Source organism: Panthera pardus, unplaced genomic scaffold, assembly GCF_024362965.1.
Source record: "Panthera pardus isolate Hobbes unplaced genomic scaffold, ASM2436296v1 HiC_scaffold_10, whole genome shotgun sequence".
In the NCBI taxonomy this organism is placed as follows: domain Eukaryota; kingdom Metazoa; phylum Chordata; class Mammalia; order Carnivora; family Felidae; genus Panthera; species Panthera pardus.
The window spans coordinates 81309960-81323295 of NW_026526655.1; the positions used below are offsets into that span (position 1 = coordinate 81309960).

The 13336-nt window shown below is 40.8% G+C and overlaps 1 protein-coding gene across 7 annotated transcripts in view; it reads right to left on the minus strand.

Moving 5' to 3' along the window:
- Positions 1–13336, minus strand: part of LYPD6B (LY6/PLAUR domain containing 6B) — a 178405-nt gene that overhangs the window by 24031 nt on the left and 141038 nt on the right. For 3 of the 7 annotated variants that reach the window (XM_019455731.2, XM_019455742.2, XM_019455747.2), the window contains one exon: positions 5313–5382. The exons of 2 other annotated variants lie outside the window; for them this stretch is intronic. The gene's annotated coding sequence lies outside the window, so the exon portion shown is untranslated. Of the gene's footprint in view, positions 1–5312; positions 5383–6717; positions 6742–7815; positions 7840–13336 lie in introns of those variants that run through there. 2 more of the 7 variants (XM_019455766.2, XM_019455757.2) reach the window with 2 other exon arrangements.

Here is a 13336-nt window from a genome sequence, read left to right on the forward strand (position 1 = left end):
CATGAGTCTGAGCTGCACGTTGGGTTCTGTGCTGACAGCTCAGCCTGGAGCAGGTTTCAGATTCTGTGTCTCTCTCTCTGCACCGCACCCCCCCCCCCACTAGTGCTCTCTCAGAAATAAACATTAAAAACTTTTTAAAAAGTTTTCATTTTCTCTACCAATAGAACTTCCATTTCAATTGTTTGTGTAGATTTTAGGTTAACCATGTGGAGATTGTAAGAACTCTATTTTCAGCAACTGAAGGTCTACCCAACTACAACCTAGTCTATTTACATGTTGTTCAACACACACTATGTCAGGCTTTAAAAATGCTATGACCATCTTCCCAAGCTATCCTCACAGGATGGAAGGGAAGTGAACCCTGCCGGGTTTCACCTTTTGCCCCTTGAGACCCAACCTCCATCCCTCTCCATGCTGCTCTGTGCCTTGGGAAGCCAAGTTATGAAGACCACTCACAGTTTTTTTTTTTTCCCCATGGGCTTCTAATTTGGTTTGGCTAATGGCAGAAACTGGGAGGTTGGAGAATGGGAAGAGACTGAGACTGGGGTACCTGTTCCCTGACTCACTCCCTGCCTGGTTATTATCACATCCCTCAGTTCCTGTCAGGTGGCCAACTCCAGAGCTACCTTCTCCTGGGTTCTGACAGCCATTCTCTCTCCTTGTCCTATAAGCCTACATAACAGAAATAACTCTTCTCTGTTGCTAACTCTGGCGTCTGGTACTATCTCCTGCTGGTTTTCCCAAAGCTAGCCATACCATTATAAATAACCTCCTATCAATTCACCAGACTGAATATACCCTTGAATGTGCCATCTGCCTGCCTGGTGTCTGACTGAGCCTTGAATCTAGTCTTAAAATACCAAGAGTCACTTTGGACCAAAGTATCATGGCTTATTGTTATAGCAGACTTATAGTAGGAACAGCTGTAGTGAATAAACAGTACTGCTTTACTAGGAGAACATAAGAGCGAATATTACTGTTGGCTTATAGTAAAGCAACAATTGAATTTATGCTATAAACCAATCGAGGTAAGAACAAAGGCTTTCGAAAGAAAATGGGAATATTAAATAGATAAATCTAGCTGAAGAATATGTTACAATCTCATGCAAATATCACAAACCCATCAAAATTCAGCTTTTTCTGCTCCTACCATCACTGAAGAATATCATTAAACAAACAGAGGGATAGGGGCACTTGTGTGGCTCAGTCCGTTAAGCGTCCTCCTCTTGAGTTCAGCCCAGGTCATGTTCTCATGGTTTGCGGGCTCAAGCCTGGAGCTGTTAGCCCAGAGCCTCCTCGGGATTCTTTCTCTCTGCCCCTCCTCTGCTCAAGTGTGTGTATGCAGGCTCTCAGAAATGAATTTTTTTAAAAATTTAAAAAATAAGTAAGCAGAGGATAGGCAAAATTCTTGAACTTCAATCAAGAAGCTGAGAAAAAAGAACACACGTTGTTATGGACACAGTACTGAAGCCCACTGAAGCCTTAGTACATTCAGGTTTCAGTATAGTACCTCCTATTGCATTGTAGCACCTGTAAATATCTACACAGAAATGTAAGTGTACTTGAGTATAATAAATCCACTATAAACTGGAATCCCATATTAATGTAATGGTGCTTTGCCCTATAGTCTCCTTCCTAAGATCTTACATTTTGAGAAACAACACTAATTTTTACGTGACTATGTTTTCTTGAAATGCCCCCTTTGGTTAGGCATCTGGTAACCTCTCATTTTCTGTGGTACCAAACCTTCCTACTTGAATAATGTTCCTGGTAGCCTCATTTGCCCAGAAAAGCCCTTTACTTCACCTCCCAAGGTTACTCATACCCACCTTTCTTAATTTTCTTTCCCCCTCCTTCTCTTCCATTCCCTCCTACCCTCAACTCAAGGACAACTGAAAGAGGGTGGAGGAAAAGTTCAGCTCAAAATGTACACGGAGATCTCATCCATATTCTGTACCAATTTCCAGACCATAAAACTCCTTACTGGCAGAGAAAGTGTTCTGTGATAATGCCTAAAATAGTCCCTTTTACCTTGTACTTAAAGCACACCTTGAATGTAGATTTTAAAACAGTGGCATGCAACAACAAAGTCAAAAAGGCCAAAAAAGGGAGTCTTTTCTAGTTCCCTTTTGTTAGTGGATCCAAAGACTCCCTTCACTGAAAGCATCTTAAGGGGAAGACTAGCTTAGGGATGTGGTAAGGATAGCACCTGAAAAGTGAAGAACTGAGTAAGCACCCATGACCCTACTTACTACTCAGTACACCGGAACATGGAGCCCACTGTAATTGATGCTGAGCTCACACTATTGGTGGCAGATTATTTCTAGTCCAGAGTTGCAGTTCTGGGTTTTTGTTCGCCACTGTGGGTAATAACCACTCTAGCAGTAAGTACAGTGCCTGCATTTCAGGTTTATCACTCCTTGGTAACCCCCCCCCCCCAATGCACACAGCACCCACTATGACTGCCTCATACTGTTCGCACAGGGCAGACAGCTAATAGGTGTTGAATAAATGCTTGACTAAGGTTGACTTCACACATTCATTCAATTTGCAAAGTCCATATCCTTGACGCTGAGGCAGACCGATTTCCACTTACCCTCTAGTGTCAGGGTTTGGGCAGCAGGCTGCTACCCCAAGTCATGGCTGTGCAGACTCAAATTAGCACACTATATACCACATGACTGATTGTCAAAGAACTTTCCCATCGAAAACTAATTAATCTTCCCCATACATCTTGTTAGGTAGATTTAGTACTGTCTCCTGGAAAGAAGGCTGAGAAGTATCATCTTCACTGCCCTTCCTGAGATATGCATGGGGGGTGGGGAAGGGGGGGGGGGTTCACCCTTGCACCCACAGAGACACAAGTCTATGCACAGACTGCCCGCAGAGTCCAGACCTGTGAACTGCCCAGAGCAGAATGACAGCATGGGCTCCTTGCCACACTTCACCCGGGCTGTTGCTGTGCGACAGATTTCAAGTCTCTGATCAGTTCCCCGGAGCACGAATACAGCAAATATTTCCACCTTCTCTATTATCAGCCTTCCGACTTTGCCAAAGAGAACCAGGATTGGCTATTTAAAAGGGCAAAGCAAGCTTCAACCACGAGAACCATGTCCTTTTTCCTCCATGGGTTCCTCTTCCTCGTCCCACCTTCTAGCTGAGGACCTGCCCTGAGTTTCATGCTCTTATGTAATTACTATTTACCTTCCTATAGTGTGTTAATAGTACTACTCTCCTTGGGGACCGCCTTCACTTGCACAATTCCCATTCCTTGTCAACTTCTAAATCAAGTCTATCCCTGACCTGAGGAGGTTGGGTTACCAACTATAATTTTCTCCCATTTTTATAGAGCATGACTTGGAGTAGATGACTATTTCATTTAGGGAATAACTACTCTGGATAGACATTAAAACATTCTCTATTGCTATAGTAATTAAAACAGCATAGTATTTGCACATGAGTAGTTAGACAAATGGAACAGCAAATCCAGAAATACACTCAAATACACATGGGGATCTGTTATTATCTGTTATTATCCTAATTTCTCTAATGTGCTTAAAATTTTCCATAATAAAATTTTCTTAAGGTACCAGAACAAAATATGAGTGACTTCCTTGGAGGGGGGAAAGGCCTTTCCATTTGTAATTCAAAACTCAGAAAGTATAAAATTAAAGTTTGATACATTCAATTACATTAAATAAGTTATGTGTGACCAAAAGATAGTATGAATCGAGAAACAAGTAACAACCTGGAAAAAATTTTTTTTCAACTTATGTCACAGACAAAACAATGGATAATCTCGCTAATATGGAAAGAGCTACTAGAAATCAATAAGAAAATTATCAGCAACCTAACAGAAAAATAAGCAAAGAACATTAACAGCCTTTTCATAGAAAAATAAACAAAATGGTCTTTAAACACCAGGAGAAAAGTTAAGCATCTTTTCAAATAGGAGAAATGAGAACCAAAAGTATACTTTAAACTTTCAGATTTTGACTAGTCTCATATAAAAATGTATTCTAATTCTGTGTTTTAAGGAGACCATGGGAAACCAGTTATTTGCATACATTGATTGTGGAAAGATGACCCCTTAGAAACAATTTGGTAACATTATTAAACTTTTAAATGTATTTACCCTTTACCCAAAATCTCACTTCTTGGAATTTCTTCAAAAGATGGCTTGTACACATGCACAATGATACACTGTCATCAGAGTCATAGCAGCACTATAATAGCAAAGGATTGGAAACAATCTGTGTCCATCAAAAAGAGTGTGTATGTGTGTGTGTGTGTGTGTGTGTGTGTGTGTGTGTGCGTGTCTAAAACTCTACATACACAACGGAATAGAACACAGCAAAGACGTTCCCTGTATGATGCTGTGAAAAAGCCCTAGGATACAGATTATATATACATATATATCTGAATGGAGAAAGATATAGAGATATGAATATCACGTTATTTTTGTGTGTTAGAGAGAAAACAATAAAAATTACTATATGGGGGTGCCTGCGTGGCTCAGTTCGTTAAGCATCAGACTCTTGATCTCAGCCCAGGTCATGATCTCATGGGTTTATGAGGTTGAGCCCCACGTCAGCCTCTGTGCTGACAGCATGGATCCTGCTTGGGATTCTCTGTCTCCGTTTCTCTCTGCCCCTCCCCTGCTCATGTGCTCGCCCTTGCGCGTGCACGCTCTCTCTCTCTCAAAAATAGATAAATAAACTTAAAGAATTACCATATGCATTTACTTATATATGCATAAATACACTCAGTAACAATATACAGGAAACTAATAGGAGCGATGAACTGTAGGTGAAGGAACAGGGTAAAAAATAGTATAAGGGGTGCCTGGGTGGTTCAGTCAGTTAAGTGCCCACCTTCGGCTTGGGTCATGATCTCACGGTTCATGGGTTTGAGACCCACATCGGGCTCTGCAAGTGCAGAGCCTGCTTCAGATCCTCTGTCTCCCTCTCTGTCCCTCCCCCACTCGAGCTGTCTAAAATAAATAAACATTAAAAAAATAGTAAGAGGGGGCAAAAGTAGGAAGAAGACTTCTCAGAGTACACCCCATTTTATTGGTTTGGTTTTTTTACCCACATAAATCATAAAAGACTCAAAATTTAAATTCAAACAAAGAATTCTTTTGGCTCTATAGTTTATGATTGAGTACCTACCATCTAGTTAAAGCTCAATAGTTCTACTGGACCAGGGGCTTGGAAAAGCCAAAGATGAGATGACACAAAATAGCATTTTTTATTTGGCTTTGAAGTGTATCATGTGATGGTAGGGATGTGGACATCAGAGAATTCACCAACCTGATTACATTTTACAGATTTCATCAGTAAAGTCTCCCCGAGACCTTAGTAAGAACACAGTCACAGTGATCTGTAAGAACAGAAAAAAATAGGTAAGATAGATAAACATGTAGAAAGCACTGCCTTCCTGCAGAAGAGAAACATGCTATCCATTTGAGTATGTTGTGGTTGTTGAGTATAAGCAACACATCTTCTGCACAATAGTCCAATAGGGGCTAATGTTTCCATCTCCAAAGTCCATTTCTATTTTGCCCCTACTCTAGACCCTAGATTCCATGTTTAGAATGATTTAGCTAAACCATATGTAGAAGATAGTTACCCATCTTTAAGATTAAAAACATACAATTGCCATGAAAAGTATCTGACCCACACAAGATAACTAAATTATTAACATGATATATAATTTTGACAAACGCAAAACAAAATGTTTTTATATACTTATTAGTCCAGGTTGTTTGGCTGCCCGTAAGTGAACAATTTCTGTTAGGTTCCTTGAAATATTAGAAATAGCTCATCCCCATGACTCCGTTAGAGGTTCTGAGATTCCAGATTTCAGGCTTTCAAGTAGAAAAGAGGCAGCAGCCTGGGAACCCTTTCTTTCAGTCCCTAGCATCAAGTCTTCATGGTAAGAGGGGGCTATGACTCGCTTCCATAGGAAAGGAAGCAATGGTTCCTTGTGCACCTAAAGCAAGGGGCAGATTCCTGCTCTTTGGCTGAGTGACAAGCTAAATATTTTTCTATACCTGGTCTATTTCTCAGGATTTCCATTTCCTTACACGTAATCAAGCGTTAAAAGTTAGTGCAAGCATTGGACAAGTCACTTAACCTCCTTGTGCCTCAGTTTCCTCATTGTAAAAAGGAGATAAACAATAATGACCTCAAGTGAGTGACTTAATATGTCTCAAACACTTAGAATAATGTCTGGAAGATAGTATGAACTTACGAACTCAAATATTAGCTATCCACCTGTAACATCTTAGAGGCGAGTTTGAAACTCTCTCTTTAGAGCCAGGGCTACCTCCTGAGAAGTTATAGAACACACCCCCTGCCACCATTTCCTTAGACTAATTAGCTGCACTACAAATGGAAATTACTTTCATAACTTAAGCTTTACTAGTGTCGAATGATTTACATAATCCTGTAGCTAGGAGGTCCCAGAACTGCATTCCTTTCTTTGGCAAATTTGTATACCTTCCTCCAAAGGTAGTATTTGTTCATCACGTCTGGTGTAAGAAATGACTTCAGGCTAGGGTTAGGTGGAGAATGCCAATCCCTTTCCCCTCCCTCTGTGCAAAAGCTTGAAACCCCAGGGACCAGAGGAAGACACTGCCCACAGATAAGGGCAGAACCAAGTAGCCCATGGCTTGTTGGTTCAGAAGAGACCCCCCAAGTGGGGCCTACTTACATATGAGAGAGAGGTATTGCACCTCTGAGCCTCTGCCCTCCATCACAAGGGGATACTAAATTGTCACACTCTGGAAGCAAATGGAAGAAGAGTATTTATCATCAGTAGTTTAAATGTGTGCTTCTCTCACTCCTACACAATCCAAACAGGACAGCAAAAGAACTGGGAATCCGCACCTAGGAAGAGACCATCTAGAATGTTACAAAAACGCTCCCCAAATCATTTGGTCTTAGGGAAAAAAATGGAATCAAACTCTGTGTCCCTGATGGGCAAAGGGAGAAGGAACATTTTCCTGGCTAAAAGTTTCAAAAGTACACCTTTGCCACACTTGAAATTTTCACCCATTATTTCCTTATAGTTATTTAAAATGCACATTAATTTCATCAATAACCTAACTTAAACACTCTAAATGGACTTACTACATTTATTTAGTTATTCAGTCAATATTTATGGAGCACCTTGGTTCACAGCCATTGCATCAGTGCTTAAAATAAAGTTCCTTCTCTCAGAGAGCCGATTTTCCAGCGACTGGCTGGTTTTCTCCATGTGTCCCCCTGCAGGATGACTTCCTTTTCCAAGCTGACATCTGTTGAAGGCTATGGGTGTCAGGTACCTATAACACCATTAGTTCATTTAGTTCTTACAACATCCCTGTAAGGTGGGCACTGTTGTCCTCCCCACTTGACAATGAATTTAAAGTTTAAAGAGAGGATAAGTAACTTGCTCAAGACTACAAAGTAAGTCATAGATAGAATTTAAATTGGGCTCCAATTCCAAACGCCTCCATTTCGGTCCCCACCCTAGAGTACTTTCAAAACTTCTCAAAGACAGCTTGCTATGATGGATTTCTGGTTTGAAATTGGTCTCCTTCTGCATTTTCCCTGTTTGGTATGCTAGGATTCTTCTCTTTTTCTGTACAATGCCTTTCTAGCATCTAGAAAACGATCATTTAAAAGCAAGGGTATCAAGTCATGGGACCATGGCAGAGCAGGCTAAGAAATAACAGCCAATTATACATAAATATTTAAATATATGCACTCCACTCCACTTAGTGCATTATTCAGATTCTGGGCTAACACAAAAGTTTCCAGAACTTACCAGCTGCTTCCTTTTGTGATCTCAATGATTCTCACCCAAAGAAGACTCAAAGGACCCATTTGCCAAATCAGCTTCCTCGTATTTACACCTTGTCATTGATGTCATTCTCCTTTTCTGCCAACCCTAAACTGACTAGAGAGGAGAATTTGAATTCTCTCTCTCAAATTGTTTCCTTTCTCTTTCCCCAAACCTTGCATTTTTTTCTTCCCCTAAAACTCCCTAAGCCCAAGGCAGAGTCCAGTGAAGTGAGTGTGATTAAGCAAATTAAGAACCGGCCCAGGGAGCTGCTCTAATTGCTCTAATCAGGGGTACTTTCCTGGTCCTGCTCATGGGAGGCCTGGCTGGCCTAGAACATTCACTGTCTGTCTGTGGGTGGCATGTCAGCAGATGGCAATCACTGCTGCTATTTTTCCAGGTTAATATGAGATTAAGTTTGGGGCTTTGGACCCTAATTATTCTTCTCAGTGATTTCGTTTAATTGGTCTACCGAAAAACACTTGGCTAATCCCTCAATGCCACACAAGCCCATGCAGCCATTTGGACCAGGTGGTCAGATTCTTCAATGGGGAGAAGAACGTGGGCACAAAGGGAAGGGGTCCTATCTCCCTCTCTTACCAAATTCAAGCTCCCTGAAGGCAGGCCTAGTCTAGTCTTTCATCTCCAGCAATGGGCTTGGCACAGAGCAGGGCTCCAAATGTTTGCTGACTATTGTGAAATGAAGAAAGGAGATGTGAAAGGCACATTTTAAGGAGCATTTTATGAGACAATGGATTTAACAAGGGGGAAAAAAAAACTTGCACAGGGGATATGCACGTTATATACTACACTTAGAATGTAGAGAAGACATGGCCAGTTCTCAGGACATACTTTACAGCAACATCTGATTTCTGACCATTAACCCCAAACAGTTAAAGGTTCAAGTCTATATAAGAGATAGAGGTTGATATACAGAAGTATCAAACTGACATCAAATCAGGAGCTTCCGTGAGGAGAAAGCAGTGGCAAGAATAATCAATATTCCAATGAGCTTGATTTGGCTATGAAATCCTTCAAGGAAAATTCCAGAACCGCAGGAATCTAATAGCTAAATGAGGGCTACTAGGTGGTTGTATATTTAAATATTGCTACCCCTGCTTAGGCTTTTTGCTTAACTTTCTATAGCTTTTGGCAATGGTAGCTCATGAAGGACAGTTGGGAGAGCTGTCATAAGAATTCCTTTAGGCCTGGGTTCACTGGGCCTGCAGGACAAATCTAAGAAAATGTGGCAATGTTCTGCAGCTGCATCATGGTCACATAATGTATTCCTCACTTATCTGGCTTCCTTTCATGTGGGTAATTATGTTGAGTATTGGATTAGAAGTGTTATGTTTTGACTTAATCAATCCACATTTATTTTGGAGGTTTTTCTTAGCTGAGAAAGTAGTCATCAAATAAACTTTTAAAATGGAAAATTCATACATATATATATACACGTATCTGCAGACAAAAATATATACACATTTAAAATTCATTTTAGTCATTTTTATTTCATTTTATTTTTTTATGCATTTAATAAGCATTCTTGAACACCTACTGTGCACCATATGAGGAACCAGAAATAAAAATTTAAGACATGGTCCATGCTCTAAAGTGGTTTGAATAGAGTGATGAAGGCAGTCCGTGTACAAACAGCAAACATGCACCAGTTGCTATGGAAACAATGGATTATAGAGTGTTACTAACTCTACCACCATCACTTTTCTAAAATGCTAGTGATTCCTATAGCTTGTAGTAGGTAGGGAAGCATATTATTTATGCTGAAACCACGCAGGGAGGATGCCAGAAATAAGCAAATCTGAAAAGAACAGATCTAACACATTTAGTTTGGCCAGGTAGAGGAAATGCCTCAGGAAAAATGTTTCCTCTTAAAAAAAAAAAAAAAAAAAAAAAAAGCAGCCTGGGTGAGACTTTCCACAGATATCCCCAGAATAAATGAAAGGGTGCACTTAGGTTTGCAGCCTATTATGTTGATGCTCTGTTTCCATATCCTAAACTAGGGATTGGATAGCCTGGTACTTTGAGGATTTCCAACACTTAATAGCTCCCATGTCCCCAATTCTTGGCTCAGAAATTTCACCTGCCAGGGGCACCCGGGTTTTTCAGTCAGTTAAGAACCCAACTTCAGCTCAGGTCATGATCTCATGGTTCATGGGTTCGAGCCCCACGCCGGGCTGTGTGCTGACAGCTCAGAGCCTGGAGCCTGCTTCTGATTCTGTGTCTGCGCCTCCTGCACTCACGCTCTGTCTCTTGCTCTCTCTCAAAAATGAATAAACATTCAAAAAAGAAACAAAAAGAAATTTCACCAGCCAACAAGTTCATTTCTTCCAGAAGCATCAGGTACACACTAAGTCAAGTTTGGAGGCAGGGAAATCAAGTTTTACTGATCACCAGCTTACCCACTTCAAATTAAATCTCCAGTGTAGTGAAAGGTATCCTGCATTCTCCTGCCCCCTGAGAGTTTATACCTTATCTCCTGAAATTCACCTTATCTTCCTGAAGTTATTCCAGTTATTTAAAAAAAAAAAAAGGTATCTTCCCTGATGATTCAAAGTGAAGTAATTTTCACTTCCATGAAGAAGTATTCGCCCTCCACTTACTAAGACACTAACAGCACTCACTCTTCTATTTCGGAGACACAGCCTCCTCAGTGAATCCTGGTGCAGTTCTGACAGCCCAGGTGGCATCCTCACTCACTGGAAATTTCTCCTTATTCGTTGTGAGCATGCAGAGTTGTTTTTTTTTTTTTTTTTAAATGTTTTATTTTTGAGACAGAGACAGACAGAGCATGAGCAGGGGAGGGGCAGAGAGAGGGGGAGACACAGAATCCAAAGCAGGCTCCAGGCTCCGAACTGTCAGAACAGAGTCCGACGCGGGGCTCAAACCCACAAACTGTGAGATCACGACCTGAGCCGAAGTCAGACGCTCAACTGACTGAGCCACCCAGGCGTCCCAAGCATGCCAAGTTTTTAAAAGGCTATGCTGACTAAGGACTGACTGCCAGCCTCATTATGACTGGTCCCAGAACAGAGTTCTACCTTCAGTTAATCTTCAAAAGAGTATCTCACCCAGATAACTTATGTACTCTGCTTCTAAGATCTTCCACACCCATTTTAAATCCTTAGAATTTCAGTCTTGTTTTGGGAGGATGCCAGAATTTCAAGTATCCTCTGATAATTAAGTGACCTCTTCTGCCAGCACCCAAAAATGATTGGCTCTTGGAATTTTGACCTCCAATATTTTCCATTTAACAAATCCACACGAACTACCTAATATGTGATCAGCACTGTGATAACCACTGTAAAGTTGCACTGGAATTAAATTTTAAGTTTAAGAAAAATCTTTGACCTAAAGAACTGGCCAGACTAGATATCACACATGAAATGACTGCAGTGAGTACAGGGTCAAGTGCTATAGGAGGAGACAGTAAGGAATAATAATACCCTACTATTAAAAATAATAATAATAATAATACCCTACTATTATTTAAGAACAAAAATGAAAAATGAAGAGTCCCTAATTAGATAAAGTGCATTCACCTATAATTCTTTTTTTGATTGTTACAACTGCATGGTGAGGTAGGCAAAGGAGATATTAACCCCATTTTACAGATGAGGTAACTGAGACCCAAAGAGGTCAAGGGGGTTGGCCAAGGACATCTTGCGAATAAGTGGGAGAATTCCAGGATTGTAGTTCTAGTGTGGTCTCCCTGTTGTGTGGTTTTGCTGCCACACCATGCTGCCACCTTGCTGAGTACCATGGGAGGGAGAAGACGGAGCATGGAAGGACCAGAAGGGTGAGTTATAGGCAACAGAAAGGATGAAGGGTCTTTATGGGGAAAACAAGACAGACAGAGATGGGCAAAGAGCATGACCACAGGTTTGGAGGCAGAGACTGGGGGAAATAATGACTTACCAAAATAGAATGTATATTAAAACGAAGTGGGGAATAGGGTTTGAGAGGAAATTAAATAATCATGGATCTTTCAGAAAGTTGGTATCATGAGCTGAGTTTTGGTCTTTCAAACAATGCAGTTATTTTGGCGGGGAGACTGACATGATCAATGCAGAGGTTGAGAAAGTTGATATACTTTTTGTATAGTACAGGGTTGGGGGGGGGGTGCGGCAAAGAGTCTGGGTTTCTGGAATCCAGGCGGGGGTGGGGGAAGGGCTAGCATCGTGAAATGTTGACGTGGGTATACTTCACAGAATTCATCGCCCACGTTCATTTGCACATCACTGAACAACAGCAAAGCTAAAAATACTCTGGTTACAAGCAACAGGGTATATAAAAGAGAAGAATGATTGGTGCTTTCAAGTTTATGATGGATTAAGCCATTTTAGGTTGGTTGACTTAAAATTTGTAAAATACACTGTCTTCAGGTTTGACAAAGGTAAAATCACCCGCTTTTTTTAGGCCTTGCATTAATGCGACTTTCTGCATTTTGTCAGCCTGTTATCAAATTGGAATGGAGGTAACCCCACAGGACGGCTGGAGTTCTCACAGATTAAGGGGATTTGAGCGGGGTAGGGGGAACTCTGGGTCCCTCACCTACACTTAAATGAGAATAGGTCAGATTTTGTAAAACTGCATTTATTAGACTAGATTACAACATTTCATATGCGTGAAAGGTTGCATAGATTAAAACATCTGAAAAGCCACGGATCTAGTCTAATGTCACCCCAAACAGAGGAAGAAGCAGAGATAGGCCCTAGAAGGGCTTTGTTCAAGGTCACAGGGCAAGGAAGACCACCCGAGGGACATTTTTGTATAGCAAAGAAACTTCAGTCAACAAAATGAAAAGGCAACCTCCCAACCTGCAGCATGGGAAAAAACACTCAGAAAGCAATGTCTCCTAAGGGATTAATATCCAAAATACAGAACTCATACAACTCAATAGCGAAACACCAAATAATACAATTAAAAAATTGGATCATTAGGGAAATACAAGTCAAACTGTAATGACATATCACCTCACACCTGTCAGAATGGCTGTCATCAAAAAAGACAAGACACAAGTATTGGTGAGGATGTGGAGAAAGGAGAACCTTGTCCACTGTTGGTGGGAATATAAATTGGCTCAGCCACTATGGAAAACAGTATGAAGGTTCCTCAAAAAATTAAATGGAACTCCCATATGATCCAGCAATCCTACTTCTAGGAATATATTCAAAAGAAATGAAATCATGATCTCAAAGAGATATCTGTACTCCCATGTTTACTGCAGCATTCTTCACCACAGCCAAGATCTGGAAACACCCAAAGTGCCCATCAATGGATGAATGAATTAAAGAAAGTATGGTATTCATTTCCTTGGCATATACGTATGGAATATTATTCACCCATAAAAAAGGAACCCCTGATATTTGTGACAACATGAATGAAAGTGGAGGTGCATTATACTAAGCGAAATAAGCCAGAAACAGAGAGACAAATCCTGTATGCCATCACTTATAGGTAGAATTGAAAAAAGTCAAAATCATGG